Source organism: Meles meles, chromosome 7 (assembly GCF_922984935.1).
Source record: "Meles meles chromosome 7, mMelMel3.1 paternal haplotype, whole genome shotgun sequence".
Lineage (NCBI taxonomy): Eukaryota > Metazoa > Chordata > Mammalia > Carnivora > Mustelidae > Meles > Meles meles.
Genome location: NC_060072.1, coordinates 98,638,810 through 98,658,516, shown reverse-complemented (window position 1 = coordinate 98,658,516; position 19,707 = coordinate 98,638,810).

Below are 19,707 nucleotides of genomic sequence, written 5' to 3'. Positions count from 1 at the left end.
CAAGATTACTTGCTGTGGCACAGCGTGAGGCAAAAGCAGAAAATACATCATAAATAAAGAATAAAACTAGTGGGAAACTGGCCATGCCAGTATAAATGAGGAGTACCCAATGAGAATAAATTTCTATAGATTGCATTCAATTGTTTCAGAATTTCTAAGAAATGAACTTATTTCTCTTATTACTGTATTTCTGTGCAGTTGATGGGTCCTCAGCAGGCAGAGGACCTGTATACATAAACACTTTGCTGCAATCATATAGAAATCTGAATCACAAAATATGTCATGCATTCTATTCTACTGTGTCATAGCAAGCAACAATAGCTAAATTTTGTTTGAAATTCCCAAAATATCAACTGATCTATTCATAAGTAAGACCAGAATGGTGGGGTGTTTTTGTTGTTGTTGTTGTTGTTGTTTAGGTTTTTTGGGGGGGGTGGTTTGTGGGGGTTTTTTTGTTGTTGTTTGTTTGTTTGTTTTTCCAGAGACAGTGCAAGGGTTGGGGGCAGAGCAAGAGCAAGAGAGAGAACATTAAGTACTCTGAGATCATGACCTGACCCAAAATCAAGGGTCAGTCACTTAACTGACAGAGCTACCCAGGCGTCCCAGAATGGTTTTTTATTGTTGTTTTGTTTTGTTTTAAAATTTAATTTATTTATTTGACAGAGAGAGACACAGTGAAAGCAGAACACAAACAGGAGGAGTGGGAGAGGGAGAAGCAGGCTTCCCGATGAGCAGGGAGCCCAATGGTGGGCTCAATCCTAGGACCCTAGGATCATGACTTGAGCTGAAGGCAGATGCTTAACACTGAACCACCCAGGTGCACCCCCTGTCCCCAGGATGGTTTTAAATGACAGTAGAAATGAACTTTTCATTTCCTCTCACAATGGAAATACTTGTATTTAAGATATTTTCATATATCCCTAGTTTCATATTACATGTACATTCAATAACATTATATTGTTCATCTACTATGAGTATACATTCTATTAAATACTTTGAAAAATTTAGAGACATGGTAGATATAACCCTATTGAGTGCCCTTGGTTCTTGTTAAATTAAACTGTAAAAGAAATTCTCAAGAAAAAAAGAAGAAAAAATATATAAAATTAATGTTAAAATATATTCAAAGATTAAATATCTGATGGGCGTGTCTGGACTTATACCCAGAAAAAAGCAACTTGAGATTCATACCTCTAAAATTAAACAACTTAAGTAACTATCATTTCTGTCATTCTACAAATACTTGATGTTTGTTACCATATACTTGATACAGAGTAAATATTAAGAGAGATATGAACAGCAGCTACATTAGAGATTAACAGGTAGGGCAAGGTAGGGGGTCTCTAGGTAGGGCAATGGGAGAAGTCTCTCTGAGAAGGTATTGTCCCTGAGACTTCACAGATGAGAAGGAGCTATGAGGGAGGTGAGAAAGAGAAAGAGAAAAACTAGGGTAGTTTGGAGATGTCCATCAGGGGAGACTAATACAGAGCTCCCTCAACGACAGACTGCTTTTGGTCCCTACTATGCACCATGTATTTTTATCTCAATGCATGAAATAAATTTTCCCTTCGTTTAGTATTTCTTTTATTCATCCTTTTATTCTAAGTTCAAATGTCCCTTCCTCCAGGTAGACCTCTCCACTTCTCTCAGGTTTCAGTGTCATTTCTTTCTCCCTGTGACTACCTCTACAATTCCACATGACTTATACGATTGTATCCTTCAGTTAACTATGAGTGATGTAAGAGCAGGGACTATGTTTCCAGTGGATCTGTACCCTCAGGAACCTAGAAAAGCTCAAATACTATGGCAGACATTCCAATCACCAACCAACATCCATTGTTTAATTTACTCACCAACAGTATGCTAGATATTCTCCCCCCTTTTCCCTACAGATTGAATCCCATTTTGTTCTGAACAGCAATTACAGTCTTCACGTTTTTATTTTAAATTAAAAAAATACTGAACTAAATCCCGCAGTCCCTCTTGCAATAGATGACAACATTCTGACAATAACATATTAACAGAGGACTGCTGGGAATTTGAGGAAGTTTTGTTTTCCTGACGTTTACGTGACAGCCTTTCTTCTTTATGACTTCCTTCTCTTATCCTAGAATACATACATGAGCTGGGTTATAAGAGAGAAAGCCATACACTCAAGATGAGGAAGGAGAAAAAAAGGAGTCTGAGTCCTTAGTAATTTCTTGGTTAAGTCACGCAAGACCCCAGTCTTCTTCACGTGAGAAAAATACCCCCCAACAATCATAGACGGGCTTCTGTTATATGCAGCTGAATGCAAGCCTACCTGATCAAGTGTCTGAAAGCATGGGGACCAAGGACAGGCGGCTTTTAGTCACACTCTGGTTTTACAGCTTAGCCAAATAACCTTTGACAAGCTATTAGCTCTTCTAAGCCTCAGATTCTTCATCTATAAATAAGGACCATTTTAACAGCTAACTTAAAATGGTGGATTAAGAATTAAATGAGATGATATCAGGCAAGTCTTGAGCATATTGTCCAGCAAATAACAAATACTTAATAAAGGTTATTAATGTTATAGTTGTATCAGTTATATCTATTGATGCTTATGAAAAGAGGAGATGAAGAAGCAAATTCTTTCCTTCAGACTGTCGAATGAAGTTATCACATTTGGGAAGGAAATTAAAGAAATACATGACCACAGAAATGCTCAAATCAACAGACACTTACATGAGTGTTACTGATTTTCCCCAATATTTTTATGTTTTAATAATCTTGTTTCTAGAGCAGTGTTGGGTTTTACTGAAAAAAAAAAATTGCCAAGACAATAGGGAGAGTTCCCACTCTTTCTGCACCCACTTTCCTCTGTCATCAATGTCTAACATGAGTGTGGTGTGTTGTTACATTTAATGAACCAATATTGATACATTATTTACTGAAGTTAATACTTCATTCCAATTTTATTGGTGTTTACCTAATGTCCTTTTTACTGTTTCAGGATCCCAAACACAGTAACACATGACAGTTAAGACGTCTCCTTAAGACTTCTCTTGGCTGTGACAGTTTCTCAGACTTTCCTTGCTGTTTATGACCTGGACAGATTTGAGGAGTACTAGTAAGGCATTTTGTAAAATGTTTCTCACCTGGGATTTTTCTGATGCTTTTCTCATGCTTAGACTGTGATAATGTGTTTTTCAGAAGAAAACCACAGAAGTAAAGTGTTATTTCTATCACATGATATCAAGGGTATATACCATCACATGACTTATCACTGTTGCTGTTGAACTTCTTCACCTGGATGAGGTAATGTCTGTCAGATTTGTCCACTGCGAAGTTACTTTTTCCCCCTCCCTCCCAAAACTGTGCTCCTTGGAAGGAATTCACTATGCACAGCCACACTTAAGGAATGTTGGTATGTTTAACCTCCACAAATTGCCCAAAGAGGTGGGCAACTTCAATTTACTATGTTTATGATGACTTTTATGATGATTATAATCACAAAGATTCCAGATTCCCTTCATTAAAACTATGGGAGAAAAGGGAGGAACCAAGGAAGGAGAAAGTGGATAGTCAATAAGTGGTGTTGACGAACTGAGTATCAATAATTCAGTAACTGAAAATCACCAAATAATTTACCAAAGAATTCCAGAACAAAAAATGATTGGGATTTTTTTGTTAAAGTGTTCCCAATATGATCTCATAAGAGTTAGAAACAGTCACTGTATTTGAATCAGGATCATCCTATTATCTAGTGATTTCCAATGCAACAAAGTTAGGACTTTGGTCTCTGTCATTAGACACATATGTTCAAATCCAAGGTCCTCTTCTTTGCACCCACCATGTTCCATCTCTAATAAACAGTAACATTTATCCCATAGGAGATCTGTGGGGACTGAATATGCAAACACTTGGAAAGCTGTCAGAATACTTCTCAGCACCCACAAATTGCTCTAAAATACTCAGGTTTTTTTTTTTTTAAAGATTTTATTTTATTTATTTGACAGAGAGAGAGAGATCACAAGTAGGCAGAGAGGCAGGCAGAGAGAGAGGAGGAAGCAGGCTCCCTGCGGAGCAGAGAGCCCGATGCAGGGCTCGATCCCAGGACCCTGAGATCATGACCTGAGCTGAAGGCAGCGGCTTAATCCACTGAGCCACCCAGGCGCCCCAATACTCAGGTTTTTTTTTTTTTGCCATTTTTGCACATATTATAATATTTGGGGCTCTTTATTCCAAAAAGTTAAAATTCAAAATGTTCAGGAGGAGGGGATAATATCTTAAGCATACGCAGTTTTTAAAATGCAGTTAATTAAAAGTGAAAATACATTTTAAAGAAGATCAAATATCTTAAAAGCAAGTATTCTAACTTTTTTTTCCTAATTTTTTTTTTCCTATTGGAACAGCTTACTTTGAGTCTGGATATAGCTGACATAATTTATGTCTGAACTGTTTCTTTTTGAATTAGTTCTCCTCTAGCTATGTTACCCCTCCCCGTGTGCAGAACTTTCCTAATAGACCTGGTGATTAAAACCTTTCATAGGACACAGCCAGTATAATCACAAGTACCCTCTCTGTTCCTTCCAAGTGCCACTTTTCCCACTTTGTTTCTCTGTGCCTAAAGTATTCTAAATTTAATTGCCTGAGAGCTACCCTCAAAGAGGAGGTATGTTATGGGAGACTGTACTTGTCTAACTTTTGCCATTAGGAACACTATAAAGATAGAACAAGCTAATGATTTCTTTCTTCTAAAAACAACAAGCTCATGTAGTCAGATAGGTGTTTGAATATTTATCAAACCCTTCCACTTACAATTTCAGCTTTGGTTTCAGTCTCACCATGACTCATGAAGAGCTGTAACTTTCTGAGCCAAGATTCAGTTACTAGGCATCTTAAAGAATTCTACCACCAGATGGTAAAGAAAAATAGGTCATTGTTTCTGACTGAGTTCTAGTGGGAAGACCCAGAGGGAAAATTTGACAGGAATGAATATCTTTTCCAAGAATCCTGTAGCCGGCTAGAGATACAGCTGATGCATCAGAACACAGGCATCCCAACATGAAAGGCCTCCTCCTGAGGCCTCACCCCACAAAACCTTTTATGGATATACAATGAGCCAAAGGAGAGTATTTACTGCTCATATCGAGGTTATAATCTTTTCAGTGATTATCAAATAAAGAGAGAAGCTAAAGAAAATAGGGTATCAAGAGGCCATCTCTTTCTATTTGCAGTCTTTTCATTCTGCCTCTCTGCTACCAGCCAAGTGACACCAAGATTCACAATATTATGGCGCCCCCAAAATGTATGACAAGGAAAATAACTATGAAGCAGGGCTGACCTCCTGTGCTTTGACCACCATACACATTTTTCTATACCCAGAGGAGAACTTTAAGGTGTATGCCAGTCCCCAATGGAAGTTATGATTTGAGGGCTCTAAGCCTAACTTCATCGAAAACAAAATATATGAGAATCAACTAGCTCATTTTGTAGGCTAAAAGCTGTCCAACCTTATAATTATTGTCACCAACGCAATTAAAGGTATAGAAAAATCTAAAATGTGAGGAGAATATTGGTGTACAGGAAGTTTTAGCATTTGTTATTTTTATGCAATGGGGAAGAATTTTTTTTTTAGGTTACACTTCACAAAAAAAAGAAAGCTTCTCTCTTCCCAAGACAAAGCCCACATTTGTAAACTCTTTCAGTCGCTGAAACACAATTCACATTTACAGACACACACCCAAACATAGACCAAGCACCCCTACACACCTGCAGTTCTTCAGAGAAGACCTACATATTCCATCTATGCAATAAGAACTGGGGCTACTTTTCAGATTACGTTAGAAACATGTAAACCTACTTTAAAAATATGATTGATGAAGACTCCATGGAAAATCTGAACTTAAACAACCCGAGAATCTTTTGCAATATTTATTAAAAGCCTTCCCCAGGGAAACACCCAGCCCATGTGGACTTTATGGGGGCATGAATGTTAGGGGATGTGGAAAAGTGGGGTAAGCAATGCCAGACTGATGGTGGGAAAAGAGAATACAGGACAAATCAGGGGTATTTTTTCCTTTGATTAGCCCTGGCTCTGGGTCTCACCAATTACTTTTTGAGAAGTTATTAGGAGTTAAGACATGATCTATATTGAATATTTTTTTTTTTACAAATTATTACATGGGTTTTATATGGTAAATAAATGAAATCCTACTGAAGATAAAGAGAGAAGTCAGGTAATTCCAATCATTTTCATCAAGATTTTACTGGTTGAAGGAAGAAGAGGCAGAAGGAGAAAGACAGAGACAGACGGAAGGAGATCAGTCAGGGGACAAAAACAATAATAGACATCTCAGCAGACAAAGAACTTCATTAAAATTTTTCATAAAAAAGTATATAATGTTTCATCATCCTAAACTATTATATGTCTATTATTTTCATATATGGGTAATATCTAGAATATTGAATGTGCTTTCAAACATGTAATTTCAACCAAATAAATTCATAATCATTCTATGAAAAAAAAAGATTTTACTGAAAAAAAAAAAAAGATTTTACTGGTTGGAAAAGATTTGTTGTTGCTTATACCATACGTTAAGATTACCTGCACATAAGAGTAAACAAGACATTACTAGCCCGTCTTTTCAGCCACAAAGATAACTGGGCTTAACTGTGCAATTTAATAGAAACGGCAGCGACCTAAAGGGTTATGTTTCATTTCCCGGACATTAGTTGGCCAAATGAGGAAATGGGATAGAATTTGCATGATTAGGGTCTCTACCGACAGATCCGGTTTTACAGACCTTCCTGTGGGCAGGTGAATGTTGATAGAGAAAAGTATAGACACAGCTTTCACTTGCCACAGCCAACTCTGAGAAACCCAAATGAGTTTCTCCACCAGAGGCAGTGCAGACAGGAGGGGGCCTTGGCGCTCTGTAGAATACAGTATGGATTGTTTTGTTTTTGTTTTTGTTTTTAGTGTAGAGGTACTGAACTATCACCAACTGCAAATTTGAGAAGGTCTGCAGTTTAACTCCAGCCATAACAAAAATATAAAACTCTATATGGTATAGAATGAACTTAGTGAAAGCAGAAGTGATTCAAGAACTCTAGTCAAGAAACCTTTTCTTAAAGGATTTAAGATCACAGCCAGCAGACCTTTGGTGACTTAAATTTGGAAGTATACAAACTCCACGCTTTCTGTGTACTTGGTACCACTGTTAACTCCTCTGAAAAGTAAAGGCAAAGTTTCTGCCTCGGGCAATTTGAAACCATATGATTTCATTTTGTTCTTTTTGGATATTATTCATTGGGGTGAGAGTCACAGGCAAGGAGAACAAGAGTAAAATGTCCTGAGACAGGCAGTTTCAATGATGTGGTTCCAACAATGAACATTCCAGAGATCTTGTGGCAAGTCCTATTACTGTGATACTTCCTGCCCAATAAGAAGTGTGGAAAGTCAATATATGCACTCAGACTATTGGCTGTGAAACTCAACGAACGTTCCTCGATCTTTTTCCGACCCTCTGTTGAGCAGTTTAATCAAATGTATCAGAACAGACAGCTGTGGTTCCCTTTTCATTCTGGAAAATAATGAGCCCAAGTGTCTCTGAGCTTCTCCCACAGTCTAGACAACTCCTCCATTGACAGGCATCTCCTTCCAGCTGCTTTTAACAATTTGAAATTGATTGGACCTGCAGCCTTTGAAGGATAATAGCCCCTCTTAACATTTTGAGAGGTGCACAACTTGAAATAGCTCATGGTATTTCATTTCAGTGTCTCACACTGCTCTTCATTTAACCATCCAGGAAACATAAACAGGACACTGCTCACACTCCTGAAAGCTTGTAATGTTCACTTGTTTGCATGACACTCGCTAAGTAGCCTAATTAATTATCTGTGGGCGGCAGATTACATGCGGTCACGTTAATTGGTTAAGTATGCATTGTCTTTATCAATACATACACGTGATTTTTTTGGAGGTGGTAGTTAAGGGAGTTGCCTTTCTCCTTAATGTTTGAATATGCAGTATTTATGTCTTATTTGACCGCTAAAATTCCACAATTTTCATAAGCAAAAGTAAACGCAAAATGTGGTACCCGAAGAACACTTTAAGTCAAATCATGCCCTGATTATAACAAATTTCTGAAAAGCAAATAGTATTAGCTTGGAATTTTTCAAAGGCAGTATCAGGATCCACGTTCATCATTCAGACTTCTTAGTTGTTCTAACGTGACTACCTGCCAAGGAATATTTTTTGTTCATTACAAATTACTTGGACAAGGTTTCCTAAGCGCCGCCTATGATCTGCGAATGTTTAATATGGGGTTTCAGTTTAAGAAGTGTCGCTATGGTGCCCAGTCTGCTATCTTTCTTACTATCTTGTATTTATTCCTGATTGCATCTCAAATCCTAACTGGTTAAATGTTTTTCAAGACACTGCAAGTAGATTCTTTAGTATTAAAGTCCACAGAAAGGGAATTGTTAAATCTTTTGGGTGCAAATACACAAAGAAACAAGCAAAAGACCATCAACACCCACCCCCCTTCCCAGATCCTTGGTCATAATCTTATAATACAGGCATATGTGCTTCAGACAACAGGAGCCTTGAGGAAGAAAAGGCTTTGTAGAAGGCACCGTGATTCTGATAATTAGACAAAAGAGAAAGACCACAACAACACGAGCATAAATGTCGCTGGTGAGAATTATGAAAACTCATTTTTAAAAAAAATCTTCCCCCAACTGCACATGCATTTCTGACTTTTTAGAAAGGTTAGAGCTATATGAGATCTGGAATCAAAACCTGATGTGACCTACATAAAAGAAATGCTGATTCCCTAATTAAACCAAGCTGTGGCTGCAGGCTCTGTAAAGAGCTGCCAAAAAATCATCCAATCAATCTTTCGACTATCCTCCAGGAATGTGGCAAGGAGCGTGGAGAGGCAAAAGATGGCTGTGAGGATGCGGAGGCCGGCGGGGGGTTAGGGGGGGATGTTCTCCTTCCTATATTCGCTCCACTCCGAGGGTCCTGCCTTTGCAGCATGTAAGGAGGTTGGAAAAGATCACATGGAGGTGGGGGCTGGGAAGCAAGGGGACCAGCAGGGGTCGAGGAGAAAAACAGACTAAATGTTTTAACAGCTGCCCTTTTTTTTCTTCACCTATTTCGCCCAAGGATCTGATTTCCTTCTGAAGGGGTGGGCTTTCTATGGGCCAAGGGCTCTGCTCAGCAGGGCCTGTTTACTCTGAGAAGCAGAATCTTGCTTTTGAGGAGAGGGAAGGGGTGGTGAGAAGAAAATGGACTATTTCACGGAGTTCATATTAAAGCGAAACCAGGCTAGAGAAAATGCAGTTCATCTGAATTTTAAGCAGAGACTGGCAACAAATGAAGAAAAAAAAAATCTCACATTCTTCCTCTTGAATTTTTGACAGGAAAATTGTTCTTCAGGAAAGATGGAATGTCATTCCCATGTAACTTCCTTTTTCACTGCAGTTCCTTGATGATGCAGAAGGCATGTTAATTGAGGAGGATTAGAAAAATAATGCAGCTGCTAAAATTGGAGACAAATAACTTGCAGAGAAGCAATAAAACAAATGGCAAGGGTGCTCCTGTAAGCCAAACATTTGGGGCTGCCAATATCAGATAAAGGGCAAATTTCTTTCTGAAAAGAGCAGTTATTTATATTCTTTGCTGAAACTTCTTTATTCCGGTATTTTGGTTTTGCTATAGAGTATTTCGCCACACAAAACAAGAAAGAGGTTGTCTCCTTCTCTGACTTACGCACATTTACACCACGTGAGCAGGTGTGAGCTACAGGAACAGATATGTTCACTCATTCCATGAGATACATAAATTCTCCTTTTCTGGGATTTGAACAACCAAATGCAAATCTTAATTGCAGTCGATTATCAATTTCAAGCAAATTCTGGAAGGCTAGAAAAAAAATCACCCCAAACTGTAGCTACTCGTCCAAATTTTATTTCAATGTGTGTTCCAACAAGCTTTTCTGTACCACCCAGCTCATCCCCAGCCAGCCCAAGTCAGGCTGCCGTGTTTCTTACTGCTCCAACACTCACAGCTCATCTCTTCTCCATTCACTCCCTCAACTCCCTCCTCTTCAGTTTCTAAGGTCCTATCCCATCTACCATTCCTGATCTCAGCTCGCTTCTGCAAAGGTTTCCCTTCATCGTCGTCTTCCCACTACGGGTTCCATTATATTCTGCACCACACACATTTATGCTTGATTTCTCGCCCTCTTGAATTGTCCATACTTGGTTTCATGCATCCTAGTTCCTCAACTACATGGCAATCACCTTGTGGAGAAGAATAATGTCTTATATTTCTCCCTGAAAAGTTGAACACTCCTTTAGTATGGTGTTAAATTTTACAGTTTCCCAATTTTAATATGAAATTTTCATGTCCCAGGAAACCTCTCAGTCTCCGGCACACCAGGCTGGTTGATCACCCTATCAGCTAAGTATAAATTAAAAATATAGAAAAAAATTATGATTAAGTGTGCAAACACTGAATAATTAGAATTTTTTTGTTAAATGGAAGAACCAAAGGTTGTCACTAAGTGAATTAAAATATGGCAGACAAATATACTCTATGGACAGTATATACTATTTTCATAGATCAATTACATATGAATTATATAAACAAGAGAGAGAAAAAGGTATGATTAATACAAGCTGTAAAGGCAGATGGAGTGTTGTTTGTGTTCAGCTCAGAATTCAGTCCTCCTGCCTATTTATTCTATTTCTTTACTGCCAATAGGATAAGTGAGAAAGAAGAGAATACTGTTCCACAGGCTTCCATAGGTCACAATAAACATGACTAAAGTTTCTCCAATTAGCCTAAAATGAGTAATCCTCTTGAATCAAGAGTGTTTTACCCTGCATCTCAATGCTTTGCCTTTTTTTCTCTTGCTGCTTGATCTTGGTATTTTTGAGTTGTGTTGCTGTGAGCTTGCTGGCCATACTGTGGTCCCCAGTGCCTATTAAGAGCTTTTATAACATCTCCCAAGACATGAGATTTGTATTCATGGTGTTACTCCAGGAAGTTACTTAAGCTTGGAAGACTTGATTAATTTTTCCAGTTATATGTAATCAATAAAAATAGTATAACCATCTTGTATATGTCAGTATGTTACAGTTTTAGCAATACAATGAAATAATTAAATAATTAACACATTCACTAAACTCTGTGTTTCTTTTTCAAGAAATCTTGCTAGGCCCTCAGGTGCAAAGTAAGAAAGGCTCATACTCGGGGCGCCTGGGTGGCTCAGTGGGTTAAGCCTCTGCCTTTGGCTCAGGTCATGATCTCAGGGTCCTGAGATTGAGCCCCACGTCGGACTCTCTGCTCAAAAGGGAGCCTGCTTCCCCCTCTCTCTTTGCCTGCCTCCTTGTGATCTCTGTCTGTCAAATAAATAAATAAAATCTTTAAAAAAAAGAGAGAGAGAGAGAAAGGCTCATACTCAGGTGGAGGCAATAGATGCAAAACACTGACATGGCATGGAACCCAAGGCAGAATGGAAAGATCACTGCAAAGCAATGACAAGGGTTATGAGTAGGAGGTGAATTTTTTTAAAGGTTTATTTATTTATTTTAGAGAGACAGTGTGTGCAAGGGCATGAGTCAGGGAGGGGCAGAGGAAGAGGGAGAATCTCAAGCAGACTCCCCACCAAGTGTAGAGCCCAATGTGGGGCTCAGTCTCGGGATCCTGAGATCATGACCTGAGCTGAAATCAAGAGTCAGCCAACTCAGCGACCCAGGCTCCCCAGAGATTAATTTTGACTAGAGATCTTGGGGGAAAGTAGGAGAAGATGTGGTTTGACACTAAGAAAAAGGCATTTGTGGCCAAAGAACCACATGAATATACAGATGAATAAAGACATAGGAGCAAGGGAAGAGAAGACATATGCACACGGTGATAGTAGACAAGGAAGAGAGTCGAGGATATGTGAAAGACAGAGGGACAGTGCTGTGAGAGATGTAATTGGAAAGGTAGGTCAGTCAGGTCTAGAATCAGGGTGTCAGAGGAGGTGATTAAAGTTAATTGAGCTTTCACTGGGGACCAGACACTATACTAGGTAATATGTAGAAGGTACTTCATTTAATGCTTATTGAACCGTAAGGTAATTATTTTTATCTTCATTTAACAGATGACGAAACAGGCTGAGAGTAGAAAAATAATATACCCACATTCCCACAACTAAAAGCCAAAATACTACAAAGCCAGTACCCAAGCCCAGAGCTGTGTGCTTCTAAATTCAAGTAAATTGAACCCCTTCGACTTGCCCCACATGATACGGACTTTACTGGAAATGCAGGGGATTTTTTAAAGGTTTGTAAATAAAGGAATGAAAGAGAGTTATTTGGATTCATTGCATGGGAAGCACTGACAGGTACACAGACTAGAGATAAAGGGGCAGAGGGTAATGAAGGTTAGAAGCAAGCTAGTGACTGAAAAAAGCAAAACATCAGAGAGATATGTCAGAAGTGGACCCTACACAGATGAGCTGTTATTGGGTTTACTGGGCACAAGTCATGAATGATTCCGGAAAACAGGGCCTATAAGAATGTTGGTGCTACCAGTTATAGTCATAGTATATGTGCCTTACAACAATAGGGAAAATGGGTATTAACCTTTCTCCTTGACACATTTGTAGATGTTTTAAGTACACAAATCACCATCAGAAAATCATTTTATTTATGTTAAACCAACGAGCATGGCCTTTCAATTAGCAGTCAGACGAGCCTTTATTTTGTGCAAGATTTGTCGTAATCCAAGTAAGTCTCATCCACACTGAATAGTACTCTGTGTGTGTCTGTTTTTAGCATTTTTGATGATGGGTTTAATCCAGTCTGCAACTCTGTAGCGAATGAAATGCCTGGGTTCCATAAAGGAGGGTAGAATCTGCGGCAGTGGATTCAAGAGCAAGTTATTATTCAAAAACCAAAAATGTAGTATGGCTTCTTATCTATTTTGAAGGGAAAATGAGGGAGGAAAAAATGGTGCTCGATCTTGCCAAAGGGAGATGAAGAGCAATCCACAATAGAATAATCAAAACACTTTGAAATTTTCAGCATATCGGAAGGTTGAAGCTAAAAGAACAACAGAACCAAAATAAAAATGAATAAACTATAAATGTTGGGAAGGGCACCTGGATGGTTCAGTGGGTTAAGCCTCTGCCTTTGGCTTAGGTCATGATCTCAGGGTCCTGGGATTGAACCCCACATCAGGCTCCCTGCTTGGCGGGGAGCCTGCTTTGCACACCCCCACCCCCCGCCTGCCTCTCTGCCTACTTGAGATCTCTCTGTCAAATAAATAAGTGAAATCTTAAAAAAATAAAAAATAAAAATAAATAAATAAATAAATAAATAAATAATGTTGGGAAAGATGTCCTAACTTTGGGAACTCTTTATCCTTTAGTAGAAACCTATCAGGATACTTTCAGCCACTTTGAACTAGGGTTCAAAATAGAATGGATAAAGCAGTAGAAACAATCATAACACAATATTCCATCTGACCAAGAGCAGATGGCTAGGGTGGTCTCTGGTGGGTTCCTGCTCTTCTCTATTACTATGCAGTGTTTACATATCAAAGTAATGGTCTTCTCCAAGCCTAATAATGATGATGATCATGATAATAATCCCAATTTATTAAACACCAATTACATGCTGGGCACTGTACTAGCTCTATCATATACATTTTCTTATTTTATCTTTAAAGTGATCCTCTGATGAAGGCACACCAGCTTCATTTTACGAGGTAAGAACTAAGTTTAGGAAGCTGCAAAAACACCCCCAATGTCACACAGCACAAAAAGGTGGTGTATCTGCAATTCAAACACAGGCCTATCAGACTCTAAAACCAACAATGGCTTTTCTTCTAGGCCAGTGGCTCTCAGTTGCAGCTGTGCAGAGATCACTAGGGGAGATTTCACACCATTTTCAGTGCCCAAGCCTCACTCCTGGAGATTCTGATTTCTTTGGTTTGGTGGCTCCAAAGTAGGTCTTACATATGTTGGAATCACCTCTCAGACTTACATGCAAAACAAAGAATAAAGGGCTGATGGAGTAAAGGAGAATGATGAAGAGGATGAGACTAAACGCTGGTGCAGAAGAATGGTGGCAAGTAGCTGTGGACAGGCCATGGGGAGCCTAGAACTCCCTCAGAGTTCTAGGAAGAATTGTCTTTGTATCTTGTGTAGCCAGTGCTGTAGTGAACTTTTCTCCTATTCTAGACAGAGACTAACTTACAATAGAGATGTCAGTTTAAGTATTTGTTTTAATTTTTTTAAGATTTTATTTATTTGATAGCTTGCAGCAAGAGAGCACAAGCAGGAGAAGAGAGACAACGTGAATGGGAGACACAGACTCCCTGCTGAACAGGGAGCCCAACATGGGGCTCTGTCCTAGGACCCTGAGATCATAATTTGAGCTGAAGGAGACGCTTAACTCACTGAGCCACCCAGATTCCACTACTGCCTGTTTTAGAACTTTATTCCTCCCACATATTGGAGGGACTCAGGGTCTTTACCTACCTTGTTTTTTGCTTCCATTGTTTTCTCCTCTCTTATTCTCTTTTCAACCCAAACCACAAACACACCCTGTACACCATGTGCATTTTCTAGAATACAAAACATGTCCAGGCACATGGAGAAATTGAGAGACAGAGCTCTGAATGATTTCTTAATGCTTCACCATGGGTCTGGTTCTTTCTTCTACATAAGTGGTTCACTGTATGTCAGGTTTGTGAAAGAGAAACTTCAAGATGGTGACCTCTCCCACAGACTTCTGATGGTCGGACAGGTGGCAAAAAAAAGTGATACATTCCAGAAATGTCTGAAGGTATGACTTTGTCTACTGACAAACACAGCTGGGATTTCAGACACCATGACAACCTTCCCCACCCCTCACCCACCCATGGGAACTTTATCCAGAAGAGGGCTGGATATTTTAGTCATATGGGCTCAGACCTTACATAGAACTATTCAGGAGGAAAGCATCAACTAGAGATTAGGAATACAATGTTTGGAGACAGAGTCCTATACTTGAACTCAGGCTTTGTAATTTATCTGCTATACAGCCTTGAGAAATTTATTTAAACCTTCAAAGCCCCATTTCCTCATCAGTAAAATGGAAATGGAAACATAACATGAATATTCAAAAAGATACACTTGTAAAACCTTTCACACCGTCCCTGTTCATTTGTGCGAAGCACATTTATTGAGAACCTAATAGAGCCAGGCATGATTGTAGGTGTTTAGGATTTAGCAGTGGATAAAACAGACAAAACTCCCTTCCCTTGTGGTGTTTACACTCTAGTAAAAGGGGACAACAATAAACAAAGTGATAAAATGTACTGAAGGTTAAATAGAGAGCAAAATATATCCTATGTCTAATGTATAGAAAGCTTACAGTAAATAGCACTGATAAAAAAAAAAAACACGCACTCTACCAACACACTCGTGAAGTAAAAATGTGAAGTGTTTTTCACATAATGCAATTCATTATAGAAGCTTAAGTAATAAATACAGTAGGTATAAAAAAGTATTGCATCTCCTGAATGTTTGAAGAAGCGATTGAGCCCAAACTCCAAGGTTCAGTAAGTTGAATCAGCTCTTCAACTGACTCCATAAAAAAGCACCACATGTTCAATCACAGTGAAGCTATTCCCCAAAGCTTCTATAACTCTTTAGAGTGAGGCCATGGGGAGCCAGGTGCCAGATCTCAGAGACTCTACCACCATTCCTGTTTCAGCTACATACAGATGTGAGAAGCTCACATTGTTGTTGTGTTAAATGGTGTTCCTTGCATCCTCCTATAAAGACCCCCCACATTTCCGAGGCTTTGAAAGCTTTATCTCAACAGTGAGCATTACCTTGTCTCCGTCACCTCAATAAATGGATGAACACTGCACCAAACACTGCCCTAATCTTTTCCATGACTCTGAAAATTCTTTTTTGTAAGCTCATAGTAGACAATATATTTTCCACTTAAAAATCAAATGTCACTGTTTCCATATGCACGACTGTGCGAATGTAGCTGATTCCCTTGAGAGTCAGAACAATGTTTATGAAAAGAAATGACCCCTAAGAAGCCATGGTTCAAGGCATCATGGAAACACAAGCTAGTCCTATACAAGCAAGCTGGGAACTTTTCTTCTCAGAAGGCCTCTACAGGAAACACTAAACCTGCTGCTGAATTTCAGCAGCTCCATCTGGCAGGCTGCAGCAGGCACGGTCTTGCTGTTGCTGGCAGCACTGCTCACTTTCTGACTGGCAGAGCCTTAAGGAGGACGCTAGCAGCCAAGCAGGTTTGAGCTATGAAACTATGAGTTCATGTTAAACACAGAATTTACATGAAATGAACCGAGTCACAGTAAATGGAAAGGATTTATCACCCGAGAAGGGACTGTGTGTCTTAGTCTTGCTTTTGTCCAGTATTAGCTCACTAACTGTTGATACCTTGATTCTCTTTCCATGTACCATACACCTACTCCCTCTCTCTCATTCCTGCAGTATTACACTATCTCAGCTCAACTAGGTACTTCTTTCATTGGGCAGGCCCTATCTCTGATTTTTATCATTAAGACTAATCAGATCTGGGAGAGGTAGCATAAGCATGGTGAGGAAAGGTGAACATTTAACATCAGAAAGACTTACACTACTCACCAGGTGTGAGACTTTGGGCAAGTTATTTAAACTCTCTAAATCTCAATATCCTCATCTATGAAATGGGGGTGGTGATATTATTTGCCTCATATGTCTGCTGAAAGGATTAGGAGATCATGCACAGAGCATTTAACATACTTCCTGGCACACAGGATGGATTTAAGAGAGTCTGCTTTCTTTTTGAAGGATTCAATTGTGGATGATTACAAAGGTTTTATATATATATATATATATATACACATACATATATATATATACACACACATATATAAATATATATATACACACATATACATATATCTCAAATATATATATATAACTCAAACTGGAAGCAGTTTTGAATACCTTCGTGTGTTGCTCACACATTGCATCTGAATCTCACCTCATCTTCGTGAATATGAAATGGTGCTGTGTGTGCAGGTTTGGTGTGTACGTGTATAAGTGGACTGAGCTAACATAGAGTGGATATGATCCCGAATGAGAGAGCCATTTTGTTCTTTTCTTCCAAAAGCAACTTTGAATTTTTTGACTTATGGTATTATATATAGGGATGATCCTTGAAAATTCTCTTTACCTCTTACATATCCCTCAACATGCCCTTCTTTTGTTTTGTTGGTTAATTTCAGGAACAGATTCATCTTTGTGCTCAGTAAACTACCCTTTTATTTGAATCTGTCCACTGGTTATCTCTGCCTTTCCAAACAAGATCCAGGAGCAGTCAGCTGGATCAGGAACAATCTCTAAGCCAATGGAAGACTGGCCTTAATAGTCAAGAGGTGCCTGTGTGGCTCAGTGGTTAAGCATCTGCTTTCAGCCCAGGTCATGATCCCAGGGTCCTGGGATCGAGTCCCACATCAGGCTCCTTTCTTAGTGGGGAGGCTGCTTCTGCCTCTCCTTCTGCCCCTCCACTCGTGCTCTCTCTCTGCTCATGCTGTCTTTTTCAAATAAATAAATAAAATCTGAAAAAAAAAAAAAAAAAAAAAAAAAAAGTAGGGCCGCCTGGGTGGCTCAGTGGGTTAAAGCCTCTGCCTTCGGCTCAGGTCATGATCCCAGGATCCTGGGATCGAGCCCTGCATTGGGCTCTCTGCTCAGCAGGGAGTCTGCTTCCTCCTCTCTCTCTCTGCCTGCTTCTCTGCCTACTTGTGATCTCTGTCTGTCAAATAAATAAATAAAATCTTAAAAAAAAAAAGTAGTCTATCACCAGAAATCTATAAAAGTCATTTGAAATACAGGCTCCTGATCCCAAGCACACCTATTTTTTTTTTCTGGATTTCAATTTGAACAATTCAATTTAATTAAAAAATATTTATTTAGTACCTGCTTTGTTCAAAAAATATACTCTTCTAGTACTACGAGGATATAATGAAATTTATGGTTACAGAATGTTATGGCTAGAAGAGAGATCATCCTTTTAAATCTGTGTGAATACAGACCACTCCTCTAATAAGTGACAGACAATCCAGAGTAGTATTAAGACAGGAAAAGTATTTATTGAATAACAAAACTTAAAGTATAGAGGTACACTGACCAGATATAGCTAAATCCAGGTACCAAAATAATTATGCCCATTTTTGTCATTTACACACTCTCTCTCCCTACCCCCCCCATTCTCTCTCCAAACCCCAATTTCACAGCCCTTCTTTTTTGGGGTTGGATTTAGTCTTAAGCAGGTTGCCTCCACCTAGTGGGAAAGATAGTCCCTGGCATTTTTATGCCTTCATGTTTATTTCAGCTTATATGTTATGAAAATATAAAAAGGTTCACTTTCTCCCTGTTTCGTAGGGTTTACAAACACACACAATGTTCTAACCTTGATTAGTTACATGCTCAATCATGGGCCATCACTGTGTTGTAGTAAGGAACAAAAGAGTTAATGGACATAAACTACTTAAAACAACACTTAGAACATAAGTATTATACAAGTCTTAGTTCTTATTATTATTAAATATTTACTAAAAGCCCAATATTTTGTATACATGTTATACCATGTAATCATCATAAAAACTTCATAGCTTAGACATGATCATCCTCACTTGGTAGAAAAAAGTGGGTTCCTGAGAGATTAAGCAACTTGCTCAAGATTATATAGTTAGGTAGGAACCAGAGTCTGAATTTTTTTTTAAATATTTTATTTGTTTATTTGACAGAGGTCACAAGTAGGCAGAGAGGCAGGCAGAGAGAGGGGGAAACAGGCTCTCCGCTGAGCAGAGCGCCTGATGCGGGGCTCGATCCCAAGACCCTGAGATCATGACCTAAGCTGAAGGCAGAGGCTTTAACCCACTGAGCCACCCAGGTGCCCCCAGAGTCTGAATTTAATCTGTCTGACAACAAAGTCTACATTTTTACATTCAAGACATGTTCAAAGAAAGTGCTAGGAGTCTAAGGGAAATAGCAATCCCATCCAACTAAAGTGTTAAGAAATAGATATAATGAGAGAAGCAACTGGCCCAGCTCCTGGCAGACTGTATTTCAATAAAGCAATGTAGCAAATATTTATTTGTGTACCTGTCCTACCCAAATACAGCAGTAAACATAATTGATGATGGCTAGTTAACTTCAAATGTAAAGAAAAAGAGTAATGGTCACGGTCTACTTTGAGTTACAGGATGCTAGAGAACTGAGTGAAAAGAAGCTGAGAAATAACTAGATACTATAATACTGTGGAGTTATCTGGAGTGGAGTGCTACAGAGAGACTCTAATGCAATAAACCCAGAGGACAGTGACTGAGAAAAATGGAAGGAGCACAATAATGGCAAAACACACATACACACACATGCATGTGTTCATGCAGGCACAAACACACACATAGGAAAAATCTCCCTCTACTCTGCAAATTGAGGGATGTGAGTTGACCAGCTTAATGAATGATTAGCCTGTTTAATAAGAAGGAGAAAATTAATATATGATATTAATATTAATATATGTTGGGTGGGTTGTTTGTTTTTTTTTTTTTTGCTAATGTTGCAAGCTTTTCCCAAAACACTTTTGATTTTCCCATTCACTTTTTTAAAAAAGTATTTTTATTCCCATTCACTTTTGATGCCATTTCCATTTTAGGAA